Raw genomic sequence first — 18732 nt, forward strand, 5'->3', positions numbered from 1 at the left:
CATGCCCCAACATCGTGCAGCCCGCCTCCAGTGGTGTCGCGACAGGCGTGAATGGAGGGACGAATGGAGACGTGTCGTCTGCAGCGATGAGAGTCGCTTCTGCCTTGGTGCCAATGATGGTCGTATGCGTGTTTGGCGCCGTGCAGGTGAGCGCCACAATCGGGACTGCATACGACCGAGGCACACAGGGCCAACACCCGGCATCATGGTGTGGGGAGCGATCTCCTACACTGGCCGTACACCACTGGTGATCGTCGAGGGGACACTGAATAGTGCACGGTACATCCAAACCGTCATCGAACCCATCGTTTTACCATTCCTAGACCGGCAAGGGACTTGCTGTTCCAACAGGACAATGCACGTCCGCATGTATCCCGTGCCACCCAACGTGCTCGAGAAGGTGTAAGTCAACTACCCTGGCCAGCAAGATCTCCGGATCTGTCCCCCATTGAGCGTGTTTGGGACTGGATGAAGCGTCGTCTCACGCGGTCTGCACGTCCAGCACGAACGCTGGTCCAACTGAGGCGCCAGGTGGAAATGGCATGGCAAGCCGTTCCACAGGACTACATCCAGCATCTCTACGATCGTCTCCATGGGAGAATAGCAGCCTGCATTGCTGCGAAAGGTGGATATACGCTGTACTAGTGCCGACATTGTGCATGCTCTGTTGCCTGTGTCTATGTGCCTGTGGTTCTGTCAGTGTGATCATGTGATGTATCTGACCCCAGGAATGTGTCAATAAAGTTTCCCCTTCCTGGGACAATGAATTCACGGTGTTCTTATTTCAATTTCCAGGAGTGTATTTAGTCACTTCCTGAGGAGTATAAATGAATAAATTTGACGATTTTCTAAAGCGAGATCACGCCATATATAATTGGCCATGTGGAAATACCGGATTTTCTAGATACAACCCACAAATCGATGTTGTTTGACCTTGTGACTTATTAATAGTCGTGGCAAATGCCAAGCGAGTTGGAAATTGCTGACGTCTGAATGGAATGGGTGAGTCTGAAGGGATCATTGCGATTCGTGGCAGGAGAACAACTTCACCTTCAAATTTGCGGTTCAAAATAGTAGCTTCAAGAACACTGCCCATAATTTTTTATGACTAATCTTGTACGTTGCATAGCTTAGGTGCATTTAAATTCCGAAGCAAAATGAGAGGTGAGCCAATTTTTAATCGCAAGTTATGTGGTGGCAATTCTGGTAAATCCAGTGAATTCAAAAATTGAACAGGATAGTTGACTGCTTCGTCAGGACCGGTAACAGTGTCGATCGATTTGAACAATATCTCATTGCCGAGCAATGACTGGTATTTTGAAATTAATAGCGTCAACATCGTTATTTTTTGCGGCTGAAATAGCTGGTTCACGAAGCCACGCATGATTAATATAATTAGCTTGTAAATCTGGAAATATGCTTTCAATCAAAGCATCTTTCGTATTTACCATGTTGCGGAAATTGTCTGGCATTGTGTGTCTCCATGCAATGGTATTGTTCCATTTCCAATGTTGAGCAATTGCTCGAAGAATGATAGTGCCAATGGATCGTTTTGAAAGTTGAGCACGTATATTTGTGTTAAGACGCAATATACTGACATTTCGCCATATATGAGATTGTTTTATACATGCGTTAATTTCATCCGCATATGTAGCGCGTGGAATGACCGGCAATGTCTGTCTAAAATCACCGGACAGCAGCAGTAAGACACCACCGTAAAGCCTGGTGTTATTATTTAGATCTTTCATCATTCTATCGAGAGCTTCAAGTGAATGCTTGTGGGCCATAGTGCATTCATCCCAGATACTAATTTTGCATTTTTGCAAAACTTTTGCCATACCGGAATGCTTTTTTATGTTGCACACTGCACCTGGATTTGTGTGAATTTTCAACGGTAACTTGAGTGCTGAATCTGCAGTCCGTCGGCCATCAAGCAAAGTGGCTGCAATACCCGATGAAGCAATTGCTAACGCAATATGATTTTGTGATCGAATGCGCGCAAGTATTAGTGAGATGAGAAGCGTTTTTCCAGTGCTACCTGGTGCGTCTAAAAAAATGAATCCACCTTGTTCTGCTGCAGTTGACAAATTAATTCGATCGTGTACATTCTTTTGTTCATCAGTGAGTAGTTGCTCATTATTTTCAACGAAAGTAGTTAAAGAGACCGTATTGAACTGTTGTTCACGCTGAATCTCGCTGTTAATGATGTCCGTTGCTGGGCGGTTGGGTGAAGGTATACGAAAATGAGTGAGTGGCATATTCGAAATCATAATGCAAATATCTTCAATCCGGCGAAAAATCGATGTTGGGATCTTGATCAGCGATCCGAATGCGATGCAGAACGTCGTCGCTCATGGAATCTTTATATCTGTCCCAGAGGACAGAAGCTTGAGATGGAAAACATGTCCTCAATAATATGGCGAATAATTGGCTAATTTGATGAGGAGAAGAACCCCATGCTGCATCTGCAAGTGCAATATCCCAATGGTTGTCATCTTCCAGCCAATGTAATTCGCGACACGCATCATGATGCCACTGACTGTTCGAAAGTATTGGAAGGACGTCGGTCCAGGAACATAAACCAACAGTAAACGCTAGAAGAAACATTCGCGTTGCTTTGGATGGACTGTATATAATAGGCCTAACGTATTTCCCATAAATATGCAGTTGTATCCTTCAACCGGAACGCCTTGCTTTCGTGGTTCACATTTTTTACTGTTTGTTCCATGTGAAATATCGTGGCACATCAGTATACATTAATGTCTTTGCGAATTGACCGGGAGTACCTGCTCGGTTTAAAACTCAGTTAATATGGTTTTTGGTGAAATTGATGCACGTTGTAGAGCAGTCTCTTCCCGTGAAATAAACACGCTGTCCATTTTCAAGCTGCACGGCCAAATGTATAACACTAGGGTCTGTTTCGTGTATCGGAAAACTGCTTCATTGCTGCTCATGTATTGGACCATTTGATACCGTGTTATTTCATAGTTTCGTTAACATTGTGAACAGAAAATACAGCCATATCACTGCCTTTATGGACATATTTGTATATACATTTTATGGACTTCACCGAACTGCAGAGCTCAATGTTTATGTGTGCTTTGTAGATTTTACACAGCAATGGTGAATACGGAACCCACCAGTGATTGTCAATGTCAACTGTTGTACCGTTTGACATGCGTAATTGATGTGATTGACCAACATGGTCAGTGTCTCTACGACGGTACAATGGATAACCATCGATATTAGTGTTTGTATCATTTATACATTTTTTTTGGTAAACGTTTCGTACATTTTCCATTGTCCATACACGGCGCCGTCATGTTTATAGCACCGTATGGACCATGGATAATTTTAGCGGTAACAATCTCGTACAATTCTTGATCGATATTCCGATCTGAAATTTCTGCTGAGATAATTTTATCAATTTCTTCAGACTGTATTTTGTCGAGCAACCAAATCAAAATATGCGCGTGTGGCAAACCTCGTTTTTGCCATTCAACAGAATACAGCCAGCAACGTGTGTAATGAACAAATCTGGTCGTCCGCACGCGTGCACAAAAGTTATGCCGTCTTGAATATAATCTTGCATATGACGTGGGCTACCAATACATATGAAGTACCCATGTCGCTGATATTAGTTAGTCCATCTACGTTACCAACAATAGCATCACGCAAATGAATGTATTCCTGAGCTCGAAGTTTAGCTCGATCGTAATGGCATTTTTGCATATGTAACAACGATATATTGATGAAACAGCTGGCGGCATCGGAGAATATTATTGTCTTCATTGGCACGAATCATCAACCGATATGCGTAGAAGTTCATCGCGCTCACTTTCTTACTGGTTTCTGCACCTGCAAAGTAAAAATATAATTAAGACAAAAAGAAAGTAATCGTTCATAAAAATAAAATATCAGGTAATGACATGTGTAGATTGTACCTGTTGCTGAATTTCTTTGTTTGATATTTAAATGATATCCACCTTCTCCTTCCCAAAATATCAATGGATATTGTAAAGCGTCGTAAGAGCGATTGCTGTCTTCAATCGTATGCGCTGTGTTATTCCTGCGCTGGATTCGTATATCTCGACCTTCAAATGCGTCGCCAACCATAACTGCAACTTCATTAATGGTCGGCGCATTATATTGGCCCTCGTGCTGCCCAGATGGTACTTTGTCTGCTTTGATGACGATCGTATAGTTGTCGTTTTGCAGTCTGTTTGAAACGGCATTGAACAACTGGATCACTGGTTGTGATTCTGTAAAATCGGATCTAAAATGCCCACCATTTCTCGCTCCTCCATCTACTCGATATGGTTCTACTGGCAGCGTGCGTTTATTTGCTGCTCCTCATCACCCAAGTTGTAGATCTTCAGAAATTTCGAATCGGTATTAGGCATCAAGGTTAAAGAACCAATCTGATGATACACTTGGCCCTGAATCTTAAACGTTGATTGAAAATTGCGACCATCTTCATTCTGAACGATTTTTTTTTTTTTTTTTGCTCCAAACGATGTCATTTGAAAGCACGAATTGAATTTGCGAATTTTACTCAAAAACAATTTAAACTGAGATGTAGATCCAGCCAATAGTGTTTTCAATGGTTCTGGCTGCGAATTCAGTGGTGGCAATACAATTTTTCCAGACGCGTAGCAGAAACCGGCCGATTCACCTTTGTATTTGAGTGCATGTCAGTATTTGCATTGTTTGTTCATAGGGCCAATTACAATTTGTGAATGTGACGAACAGTCTATGTCCAACTAATATTAAAACGCAAGGCGAAGAAGTGATTCACGTGTCAATGCGCGATACACTTGCAAACGCTGTTGTTCACGAGTTCTGAATGCGTCGGTGACTCATTGACTGGCCAGTCTTTGTCTCAATGCATTAGCTCGAAGGCGTTCGTTGCGTTGCTCTTGACTTTCATTAGCACGTTTGATTGCAGCCTGGTTTCTTAAATTTTCATTGTCCGTCAACTGATTTTCTGCCGATCTATTTAACTGACGGTTCTGGACTAATTGTGAATTCGGAGTCCGTGGACAAATATCTCCTCCTCGTCCAAAAAGACGTGGCATTGTTTTATGCACGTAACTTATATGTGAATACAATACATTTAATATTCACTGAAATGCGACACCTGAAATATTAAAAGTGACCATACAAAAAATTAAAATGTCAAAATAACGAAACAAACTTAATATAATACACTCAAATTAAAATGTCAAAAAATAAACAAAATCCTATGCTCATAAGTTATATCTGAACACAGTAGCTCAATATTGCACACTAAAATGCAACGCCACCTACCATTCTGATTTAAGAATGTAAAATTTCCAGGCCCACACTTGAATGCATACACAAAAATTCATTCAAATCGATACAGCCGTGTAGTTGCAGTATAGATAAATAACCAGATACCGACTGCAGCGCCATCTGGCGGGCGGATCTGTGAATCTAAACCATCCAGGGCGCCACCCAAATGCATACAAGAAAATTCATTCAAATCGGTCCAGCCGTTTAGGAGTAGTTCAGTGGCATACACACGTACAGGAGAAATATATATATAAATATGTAAATTTTAATGGTTTTGATCGTCATTGATATTACAACTAGATGATAACCGGTTTCAGTCGAGAAGTGACCAGCCTCAGATCATGCTTACTCTGTAAATGGTACCTGAGCAAAGTCTTCACCACAAGTATATCATTACTAGGCGTAACTTGTCAATATTCTAATTTTTATGCTAGGACGCATCACCCCTTGCGTCCTGTATGACATTCACCCACCGGTGCTTAACGTCATTTTCACTATTGACAACAGCCTGTAATGGATTAACATTTTCGATTTACGATTGAACTATGGGACATCGTAGCTTCCCGATTGCTTGCTGGCTATCATATTACTAATGGTTTATAAAAAATAAAAAAAGTCAGCTAACCGATGTTAGGCAAATATTTTTGAAAAATATTAATCATTTACCTTTCTACGAAACCTTATGGTGAAAATTGAATTCTACTTAAGGGTGCGTCACCTGAGGATGCACCTGTAACATTGCGAAACCAGTAGTGTTCCCAACAAAGGAATACGAAGTAGCTAAAGTGATCCCACATTCACATGGATCCCATTCATCCATAAGGCCTTAGTGAAAAGCGGTTCTGAAGATTCTTACATATTAACAATTGAACCGAGATTTATTTTCAGAGAATATTGTTAAGAATTTATTTTATTTACTAGCGATTCATCAAGAACATTAACACGTTTAATCACACTATGGAAGCATGGAAGTAGTTGCCAGGGAGTAACTGATGAAATCATAACCAAATTCCTTTTAACAAATGGGAATTTTATTCACTTTAATAGTGCCTAAAACATTTAAAATTATGATGAGAAAGCACCCTCTAAATATTAAAGTTACAATTTATTCAGAAGCAGAAAGAAACAAATTTTGACTGTATGAGCTTCCGGGCACAGAACCGTGCCGCTCCGTTTTGACACGGCCGTAATTACGACCGCTCACAACAGCCTCTGAAAGACTACACACCAGATATCTTTAAACTAAGAGTTTTAACATTTTACACTAGCACACAAACTATGCACCCCCCGTAGGAGGGATGGAAATGGTACAAAATACTAACAATTAAAATATTAACCTTGATACCGAAGATGCAACTTGATTGTAACTACTAAGAAAAGTCTTACGGTGAAAGGGTGGCAACTTTATATACTGAAATGATCATTTAAATAAAAGCCCATGAAATGCAATCTTATATAAAATTCTACAGGGTTGGCCAAACAAGTCAACATGCTCTACAGTACACAGATACCGCCTCTCAAGGTGATAGGCAAGATCAAAACATATTTCAGGAATTAGGCCGTTACACTCCAAGTAATAAATTCGTTAACACACCAAATCCGACAAGCATGACAGAGGCAACTACTAACGTACGGTAGATTGATAGGGAGATTACCGAACAACCCGAACCGCAGGTTGCTCTAACGCGCCCCTACTTCACAAGGGTAAAACGGGCCACCCAATTTATAAACAATCACCTTCCCGCGGGTGGGCAAACGGAGAAGAATGGTGGGACGAACCCAAAGCAAAACGCTTGGTGACCTCACCAAGAAAACAAGTAGAATTTAACAAGAGTAAATCAAACAACATATCACCAATCACTTAACTTCTAATAAACTGCGATTTCTCGAGAAGACCTGGCTCAACACACCCAGATCTCTCTCCCGAACCGTCCGCTGCCAGCCGCTTCAACGGACACAGGAAGGCGCGCCGATCTCCCGTCTCACGGCGTCGCAGCTAGCACCGGCCAGACTGATGTGGGGTGACTCCTGTTGCTCTCGTGTCGACCGCGAAGTCACTACCCCTCGCTATGCGCCGCTGCCCACTGGACTCACGTGGCGACCTCACATGCGCCGACGCTCAAGGCGGACAAGTCATCTTGTGTCTCAGTGCGCGACCGACCAACCGATCGATCCAACCGCCAAAGACCATTGCCTGAGGAAACTCGAGCAGACTGGTGGCGTAACGCGCAGACTCAGATGCAGGAACTAAGCCCCGACCAGGCGACCACTCGCTGAATTCCCTTACTGGCAGAGTGGGAAGACTCTCGTTTTGCCGGGTTTAAAAGTTGATACGAACGATAGACATACTAGCACTCCGAACGACAGACAGACACTACCTGCCTAACAAATGCGTACGAGAGACAGACTAGCAAGCTGGGGACAAGAGACTGACCGACTGGCGAGTTTTTTTTTCTGTATTGTAATTTTCAAACCTGTTAACAGGCAGGCCAGCAGCAGCATGCTACGTCGCTCTTTGGCCTCAGAAAAACACACAAGATATAAATGAAGACATCGAGAGAAAAAACATGGTGGACATAGAAACGAAGACAAACACTTTTTAAAATACATGGAGCCGTTCACGGGTGTAGAGTCCAAGATAAAAATTGTTCAGACACTTGGACAGAGACGAATATTGTCACACGTGAACGTAGGTGCACAAAAACGAATAAAACTGAATCACTTAAGCACAAAACGACGACACACACAGAACACGAGGCGTAGATCTCCAGCGCGCGAATGTTCACTAACCGTGTACGAGTCTGGGGACCTGCCAAGAGAGGAGGAGGGAGGGTAGGAGAGGGAGAGAGAGAGAGAGAGAGCAGATGCCAAGGGCAGGGGAGATAGGGGGAAGGGAGGAACGGGGAGGGGAAGCCCGGGGGAAGAGGGGAGGAGGGAGTAGACAGGGGAAAGGAAAGAGAAGGGAAGGGAAGAGAAGGGAGGGAGGGTGGCGAAAGGAAAGGACACAGGAAGTGGGGGGGGAGGATCAAAGTTGATAGGAGGGGTAGATGGAGGGGAGGAGGACATCATTAGGGAGGGGAAGCTGGCGGAAGCCACCGTGGGAGAGGGTAAGGAGGTCTGGCGAGCTCATAGCGCCCCTTAAATGCACGTGAACAGGCAACCTTTCCCTTTCCCACCAGAGGGAGACACCAAAGCTGCGACTGCCACAGCGGTGCCACCGCCAGAAACGGAGGGCGACGGCTTCACACAACGCGCTGCGACGCACTCTTCAAAACAGCAATTTTTTTCCACGGCTCTACAATATCAAAAAAAGAGGATCAAAGCATGACCGTTAACACATAAAATCAGTATGAGAAGAGAGTCTTTACTGGTTTTATGTGTGAACGTTCATGACTTGAGCAGCCATTTGACCGAGAGAGGTGGCGCAGTGGTTAACACACTGCACCCACATTCGGGAGGATGACGGTACAAAACCGCGTCCGACAAACGTGATTTAGATTTTCTGTGATTTCCCTATATCGCTTCAGGGATATGCCGGGTTGGTTCCTTTTAAAGGACACGGCCGACATCCATTCCCATCATCCTTCCGTAATGCAATGGCTGGGATGATCTTGCTTTTGGTCCCTTCTCCCTAAATCAACCAACCATTATCCTTTTAATAATGACTCAGAGAAGAAGCACTGGATAGGCATTTATGGAAGAGTAGGGTCCAGCAAAGCAACCCCGACCCCACATGACTTGGGAAAAGGCTGAAATGACGATTATGACGCTTAGTAACAATGTTATTGTAATTAACACTTTACTTATGTACCATTTAGAGTGTAAGCATTATCTAAGGATGGTTACTTGCCGCTTGAAAAAGGTTATAATGTAGCTGCCGTAATATTATATCGCGAACAAAACCAGTCAAAGTTTTAATAACTACACTACTGGCTATTAAAATTGCTACACCAAGAAGAAATGCAGATGATAAACGGGTATTCATTGGACAAATATATTATACTAGAACTGACATGTGATTACATTTTCACGCAATTTGGGTGCATAGATCCTGAGAAATCAGTACCCAGAAGAACCACCTCTGGCCGTAATAACGGCCTTGATACTCCTGAGCATTGAGTCAGAGCTTGGATGGCGTGTACAGGTACAGCTGCCCATGCAGCTTCAACACGATACCACAATTCATCAAGAGTAGAGTCTGTTGTATTGTGACGAGCCAGTTGCTCGGCCACCATTGACCAGACGTTTTCAATTGGTGACATATCTGGAGACTGCGCTAGCCAGGGCAGCAGCCGAACATTTTCTGTATCCAGAAAGGCACGTACAGGACCTGCAACATGCAGTCGTGCATTATCCTGCTGAAATGTTGGGTTTCGCGGGGACCCAATGAAGGGTAGAGCCACGGGTCGTGACACATCTGAAATGTAACGTCCACTGTTCAAAGTGCCGTCAATAAGAACAAGAGTTGACCGAGACGTGTAACCCATGGCACCCCACGCCGGGTGATACGCCAGTATGGCGATGAAGAATACACGCTTCCAATGTGCGTTCACTGCGATGTCGCCAAACACGGATGCGACCATCATGATGGCCGGCCGCGGTGGTCGTGTGGTTCTAGGCGCTGCAGTCCGGAACCGCGGGACTGCTACGGTCGCAGGTTCGAATCCTGCCTCGGGCTTGGATGTATGTGATGTCATTAGGTTAGTTAGGTTTAAGTAGTTCTAAGTTCTAGGGGACTGATGACCTAAGATGTTAAGTCCCATAGTGCTCAGAGCCATTTTTTTGAACCATCATGATGCTGTAAACAGAACCTGGATTCATCCGAAAAAATGACGTTTTTCTATTTATTCACCCAGGTTCGTCATTGAGTACACCATCGCAGGCGCTCCTGTCTTTGATGCAGCGTTAAGGGTAACCACAGCCATAGTCTCCGAGCTGAGAGTCCATTCTGTTGCAAACGTCGTCGAACTGTTCGTGCAGACGGTTGTTGTCTTGCAAACGTCCCCATCTGTTGACTCAGGCATCGAGACGTGGCTGCACGATCCGTTACAGCCATGCAGATAAGATGCCTGTCATCTCGACTGCTAGTGATACGAGGGCGTTGGGATCCAGCACGGCGTTCCGTATTACCCTCCTGAACCCACCGATTCCATATTCTGCCAACAGTCATTGGATCTCGACCAACGCGAGCAGCAATGTCGCGAGACTATAAACCGCAATCGCGATAGGCTACAACCCGACCTTTACCAAAGTCGGAAACGTGATGGTACGCATTTCTCCTCCTTACACGAGGCATCACAACAACGTTTCACCAGGCAACGCCAGTCAACTGCTGTTTGTATTTCAGAAATCGGTTGGAAACTTTCCTCATGTCAGCAAGTTGTCGGTGGCGCGACCGGCGACAACCTCGTGTGAATGCTCTGAAAAGCTAATCATTGGCGTATCACAGCATCTTCTTCCTGTCGGTCAAATTTCGCGTCTTTAGCACGTCATCGTCGTGGTGTAGCAATTTTAATGACCAGTAGTGTATCTCAGAAACGTCTAATTCATACATGTATGATAGTTTAGGATAAATGGGCATCGTGCTTGTCTTTAAAAATAATGCTTCTACACTTAGCCGGCCGCGGTGGTCTAGCGGTTCTAGGCACTCAGTCCGGAACTACGGGACTGCTACGGTCGCAGGTTTGAATCCTGACTCGGGCATGGATATGTGTCCTTAGGTTAGTTAGGTTTAAGTAGTTCTAAGTTCTAGGGGACTGATGACCACAGATGTTAAGTTCCATAGTGCTCATAGCCATTTGAACCATTTTTTTGCTACACTTAGGAGGCAAGCTGCTGCCTTTATATCCCCATTGCAGTCAGAAGAGTTTTTAAATACTGGACAGTGCAAACTCCCCACAACATACAGCGTCGTTCTGTTCACCCACATTCTTGTATGTGTTCCAGTGTCAACTCAACACTGCGCAAGAAACTGGACGTTAACAAAGAGCCACAAGGAGACGTTGGCGGACATCTCGTGGTGTGGTCGCAACGTGTCCTAAACCCGCTCGTCTTCGCCTACGACTTTCCTCTGACCACCATCTCTAAATGCGTATCGTCTTGTCGCACCACGATCTTCAAATGTTACGCAACTAAAATCACATATGACTGCGCACGCCGATACTACTTCTCTGACAGTCGTTTGACAGCTCTTCACTGATCGGACGAAATTGTTCCAGCATGTAAGTTGTTTCTCTGAATCTCGCCTAATGTCAACTAATCAATGACGTCGGTAAGTTCATTTAGCTTTTCATGAACTGTCGTATTCTACACTGCTACACAGAAAAAGTGAGTGACTCATAAGACATGGTCTGATGTCAATGCGAGTTCGTACATGTATAAACCACCGGCGGTTACGTAAAGAATTAAGACTGCGGTTCTCAGTGGCTAGTATAACGGTCACCATGGTTCATTACCGTTGTTCATGTATATGGTATAATTATAAGGATATATACTGTAAGTGGTGTTAACAGCGGCAGGTGTAATCACTGAGAACGACGTAAAGACACCGCGTACTCAGCTAAGAAACCTTTACCAGTACCTGACATTGGTCTGAAGTGTCCCCATTGTGCGTCTTCTATTGGCTATCTGGTCGAATGTCCAGATTTGTGGAGCATTCGACTGCGACACGAGCCCAAATGAGGGCAGACTACTCATCGTAAAGGTTCCAGCAGCCAACGTCTAACTACCGCAAGGAAGGAACAAAATGTTATGCACCAGGCACATCGTAACTCCTTCACATGTGCGTCTGCCATCCCAGAACAAGCTAACAGACTCCGTCCAACGTTCTGTGTCATCCCTCACAAATGGTCAGAGACTAAACAGCTGGTGGACTAGGGTATCACCGTTCAGTGAGTAGACTGCCGTTAATACCACGATACAAATGGCTTCGTTTGGTGTCGCGACCGGAAAGCGTGGACTGTTGAAAATGACACAGTGATCAGCGATGAATCGCGGTTCTGTACTGCCCCGGTTGACTATCGTCAACAGGAATGGGGGTGACCTAGTGAGGGGTCCCTTTTTTCCATTGTTTTGGAGAAGCACAGTAGTCTGACACTTGTTGCCATGATGTGGAGAGCCACGGTCAAGGCTGATAGTGATTGAGGGAATTCTGAGAGCACAACGGTACGTCACGGACATTGTGCTGGTTTCCCAGATGATTTAACTTATCCACAAACGACAAGTGTCTCTATGGTCTATGTAGTAATGCTGAGGTACTGCCATGGTCAGTAAATCCTCAGATATGTCCCGATAGAACTTGTTTGGGACCAAATCGACATCAATTCAGTCCCAACGGCAGTATCCATGACACCAAGGACCTGTTACTAACAGCTCTGAGCCAGCTTGATCAGAAGAGATTGCAACGCTTTTATGACGCCCTTCGCAACCGAATCAGTGTTTGTATCCAGGCCAGACGGGGTCCAATGTCATACTAACAAATTGGCTCATACTGCCAAGATTTTTGTAAACACTGAAATAACACCACAGGAATATTACAGTAAATCACACAACTAATGTACCCTACCATTTTCTTCAAAGATGATTTATGCCTTAGCCTAAAAATGACAAATTCATGCTGCGTATTATCGAGAAAACTTAATTTCCTGTGGAATCGTAAGGGTAGGACTATTTCAACAACTCTTGTGCAGACTTTCACATCTGCAGAATTTTCGACGTGAGCGTGTGTGTTATATGTGGCTGAATCTATCTACACTCGCTGGTTGCCATATTTATAGCAGCGCAGAAAATGTCGATATCCATTAGCTAAATGGATATGGCGTTTTTGATTTGCGGATTTCTCTGCCGCTAAAAGCAGGTTTTATTTAGAGCTCGCTGCTATAATTTTTGCAGCTGGATGGTATAAAGAGATAAAAGAATTTCCCTCTCTTCCTCCCCCCCCCCCTGCCCCTCGCTCATTTCTTTCTCTCTCTCTCTCTCTCTCTCTCTCTCTCTCTCTGTGTGTGTGTGTGTGTGTGTGTGTGTGTGTGTGTGTGTGTGTGTGTTTCTTTTCATTAACAAAATATTAAGATTCTAAATGAGTCCAGATTATGAAAACTACCTGATTTATTTTGGAATTATTTTATCCGTGCTGTATGCAGACAACTGTGTGATAATCTGTGCTAGTTTTACGTATGAAAGCAGGAAGCTATTCCCATTTTAGGTCATTTAATTTTACTGATCTCTATGGCTTACTGCAGTTAATCCTTTTCATACAGTAAACAACTAACTGTGATCTAGATAGATGCAACAGAAATTCTATGTCGGAATACGACGGAACAAGCGAATAAGCTCACAAATTATCAGTTTTCATGTAACAAGGATTACTAAATGATGAACTTCTTTGGATAATTATTTGAGAATGTTTGTGTGGTGTGCATACTGTAAGACCTTCAGTAAACACACCATCAGATTATTTGACTTGTCGCTCTGACGAAGTAGGCGAGTGTCAGCAATATGTCTCGTGGTCTTATCGTGGCGTGTTTATCTTCTGACGTTAGGTCAGACGATAGAAATGCCACTTGCACGCTTAGAGTAGCAGATTGACGGTGGCCAAATTTAAACAGAAATTGATTAATTTTCACACACATTTATTAAAATAATAACAGGCATAATAATTACTAAACTTGGTTCTGGATGCTATTTACAATTGACAATCTGAAGTTCCTTTGGTATTGGTACGGTAATCTTATTCTCACATATATCTCTGATACTTGACAAAAGTGTCTATACATTTATCTTCATTGCTATGTACAGGAATATGATAATCTTACTAGGCGCAGACTGAAACTTGACTATAGACTGGTACAGACAAATGTAGAACTCGTACAGAGTGTTGCAGACAAATGCAGACTGACTAATCGGAGGTCTGTACACTCGTTATAATACCTCGCACGTACATGTATCAATGTGCGAGTGTGATCCACGAAGAGAAAAGGTTCTATGTTAGCAGCAACCTCATTGGCTGCGTTACATATTAACACGCGGATCGGCGGAAGCAGAATTTGGTCCATCTCTATGGCAGCGCCATCTCGTAGTAAAGAGACGGAGCGTTGCGCCTGCGCTGTTGTGCTTAGCGAGGCGCGCTCTAGTGTGTACGCGCCGACTGCACCAAACTATGTACACAACAGTTTGTTATCGCTTCGTATCTCCTTGGCAGATTGATTCGCATTACATTTATACACATCTGAAAACAATATGACGTAATAGGCATATAGTTAGAGGGTAGTCAGTTGAAGCACACAGTAAGGTGCTAGGCTGAATAACACCTTTACGCTGTTGTTTGCTGTCGTATTGTCTTGGAATGGGAATATTTACAGACAACATTACTACAAAACTTACTCCAGATGTACACGTGTCACTGTAATAACTTCCATACACGTGTGTATATATGACATGTCTTATCTAATTCCGCTACTGCACTCTTCATTGTGTTTGCTCTGTTAACTTAGTTTGCTCAAAAGGAACCATAAAATTAGTTCACGATTAGTACTCGATTTATTATATGAATAGTCTTTTGCCAATCAGTGATGTGTAATTTTGCTATTGCGTCACGGACGTGGCTTCTTCACGGTTGCATTTGGTTGTCATCCAGGTGTGACTGAGAAAACAATATCTAACATTCATCAGATGTGTACTTAAGGAACATCAGGAGATGGAAATTGAATCCATAACATAGCTCATGTAATTCTGAAAGAGGTTACAAAACTATATTACTGCACGAAGTTATTTTATTTGTCATTACTAATCACATACGTCTGCGTTCCCACAGTCCACAATGACGAATTCAAAAATGGTTCAAATGGCTCTGAGCACTATAGGACTTAACATCTGAGGTCATCAGTCCAATAGAACTTAAAACTACTTAAACATAACCAACCTAAGGACATCACACACATGGATGCCCGAGGCTGGATTCGATACTGCGACCGTAGCGGTCGCGTGGTTTCAGACTGAAGCGCCTAGAACCGCTCGGCCACAACGGCCGGCGATAACAAATTGTCATGATAAATTTTATCTACGAAACGGACTGCAAAATTTCATCAGCAAGCTGTGTTTCGTTGCATTTAATTAGACGTTTGCTTGTTGGCCTGTCACGACAGACGCTACAAAAATTCATAATAATTTGTTTTTTCGTGACACCGTCTGTGAGCTTTCCAGTGCAATTTTGGACGGTAATTGTGATTGCTTCCTCGTTAATTTCCGTGTACAGAGTACAGGTATTATAATTCTGCAATCTTACGCTACGTTGGTTTCTCAATCCAGAATGTTGTATTATACTTTTCGCATCCAATATTTATGATGCTAGTGGCTGTCGCCAACATCGAAAATTGGGCTGCGAAGTAACTGGCGTAGAAAGCCTAACTCTTCCCACCAACATTCGCAGCGCTGACTCGCCAGCTCCAAGTTTTTATCCTCCATTCGTATAACAAATTTGACAGGAATCTCACATTAAGCGTCTTTACGTGCTCTGACTTCGAAATCAGGAAGGGAAAATTTTTTCAAACTGTATTCACTCAGCGAATACTTTTCGGCCTCAGCTGCAACGTCCCTTATCGTCTGTTATCGACCAGTGAGACCATATCGCACCACAACAAAAGTACGTTCAAAATCGGATTAAATTATTACCTTTTTTAGAAAGAGAGACGGAAGGGGCAAGGAAGCGTATTATTTATTCTTCTTTTCCTTTTGCGCATGGGTATTTATCTCATCTGCTCGAGTCCTGTCACGTCAGCCGAATCGAACGATGTCGGAACAATTACAACGGCAGACTTAAAGTAACTGATCACTGCAGCGACAGGAAGGTATCTGCAACAAACAATCCTGTAGGAGGGACGTTCGTAACTGAGCATTATACCAGAGGTTGAAAATACCGCTACAGTTGTAAAGTCCCTTTATTGTCACACGACCGGTTTCTGGCTCTTATACGCCCATCTTCAGGTGTCGTAACTTGGTGCTGTGACCTCCGAGCGCCGTAGTGAACATACGAGCGCAGAACAGGGAGTTCTGCGCTCGTAGGTAGCTCACCGCACCTTGTACACGTCCACCTCGGCGTTCGTGGATCAAATGTAGCGGTATTTTCAACCTCTGATACCTGGCAACATTAAGAAGGTAATTGCTAAACTACAGACTCGTCTATTGCGATCACAGGTGATACGACATCATTAGATTCCGCTGATGGCCGACATCAACTGATTATCTCTACGATATCAAATGTACCGTCTTACTTCAACCATCTGTATATGCCAACATAAGCGACGGCTCTTGATAGTCAACGGAATTCCAATGCATTATATCCATTTTTGCAGTTGCAGGTCTGATTGTCCGAAGATTATCATACAGGGCCTAAATAACGGGTAAATTGAGTAAACTAAAGAAAAGAAGCACAGAAAAGTGAGTGAATCATTGTTGAATAAACCACCACATCAGTTTTCCTTCATCTAAATCGAGACATTTTCTGTTTTTCAGCAGATGTATTGCGAAAAACTTTTATACTCAAGAAAAAAGACGGAACATAAAGCTATTGGCTTTTTTGTTATTCGTTTATTGCAGTTTACTGCCAGCAGATTAGTTTGGTGGAGTCTCCACTCAAGTCTATCCTGGGTAAGTCTCTACATCACTGTGTAACTATTGCGAGATACATCTACTTTATTCTGTTCACTCTATTTAGGTCTCTGCAAATTTTAATTCCATCCATTTCCATCCATTAACAAAGTTGATATTCCTTTTTGCCCCAGAAAGTATCCTACAAATCCATATATAATATTATGAAAATGCATTTGATTGTGGGAAAAGATGTAAATTATGGAAAACAGCGGGAATTAAAGGTTATACTGTTTCATTCAAATAATTCAGAGCTTTTATAGGAAAACGCAACTAAAAGCTGAGACAGGACAAGCCAGCAGCAAAACCGAACCGATGGTTAACCACGGTAGTAAGAGATTACTGTCTATGTCTTCACTATTCTAGGCTGGCTGCTCATGTACCAGGTTCCTGTTTCTAATGCTTCCCATGTTTTTGCCATTAATCGCAGTACAAAATAGTCTACATAGCAATCTTGTTGTAGAAAAAATGGTCACCTTTAACTTCATTGACTCTTTCTTTAATGACTTATTTCATTTTCTGGCCATAGCGAAATTCACTTATAAAATTTTTTCTTACTGTTTAATAAATACATCAGGATGGGATGCGATTGTGATACAAAACCCTTGGCCTTCTTAAACGTTTTATCCAAATGATCATGGAAGTTATATACGGACCAAATATACACAGTGCGAGCACAGTCATCAGCACACTACACCGATATGTTCCCGATTCCACAGAAAAATTAAAGTGAATTAATCGTCATGCCAATACTAAATAGATGTAGGGGGTAGCCAGGAGACATTCAGTGAGAAGACACATTGTTTAGGATGGAAATCTCGTAATACTAAATTCATTTACCCATCAAGGAATATAGATGAAAGTAATTACCACTGCCGATATCGACTAAAAAACTACCTCTTACTCAGTAGCGAAGTCTTAGCTCAATCCTGAAAAAGTGCCAATTCACAATGTAAAAGCAAAGAAAAATAATTTATCGATGCAGATATTCGTTCTTCTCCATGAATTTATATCAATACAGTAAATAACAAACAATTGAATTTAGATATACTCTGGCTGACATGTGGTGGAACACACAGCTATTCATACAAAGAAACTGAAAATTTTGAAAAGCTATACATATATTGTGTGAGCGCTAAAGGTACAGGCACTTTACCGAGAAAACCAATGAAGGAATATATATAGTGTGGACAAGTCCCCACAGCGCCAAAATCCATTAAAATACAAAACCAACAAAAAATGATTGACCCATGTATGTATATACTATGCTCTACAAATTTAGATATAATCGATGATTAACAATGATATGAGATTCGGTGTATTCTGAGTGGCACATGGTTAAGCACTCTGTGGTTCATACAAGGAAAAACCTACTACAACAATAGTGTGAAACGTTGTAAAAGGTTGTTGAGCAAGAAATGACTTACGTCAGTGAAACTTTAAATTTTTCTGTGCAGTTTTCCTGTACACTAACGCATTTTTTCCAGCAATGCTCCAGTGCCTTGATCCTTCTGGCTTGCAAAATAGCCGTCAGCTTCTGCTGTTAGTACTTCATCTGAAGGGAATCTGCATCCGAGGAAAATACTGGAGCCAAATCAGGCGAGCCATGACAACGACACCTGTCTGCGGGACGTTGTCTTACAGTTACATGTCTTTCTTCCTTGGCAAATTCGGCCTTTTTCCACGTCTCTTTTGCTGCAGTTATTTCAGTAGGTTAGCGTAACATTGTCTCATAAGTAGGAAGATAATCGATCAACAGAATACCTTCCGTATCCC

The sequence above is a fragment of the Schistocerca cancellata genome, chromosome 3 (assembly GCF_023864275.1).
Source record: "Schistocerca cancellata isolate TAMUIC-IGC-003103 chromosome 3, iqSchCanc2.1, whole genome shotgun sequence".
Lineage (NCBI taxonomy): Eukaryota > Metazoa > Arthropoda > Insecta > Orthoptera > Acrididae > Schistocerca > Schistocerca cancellata.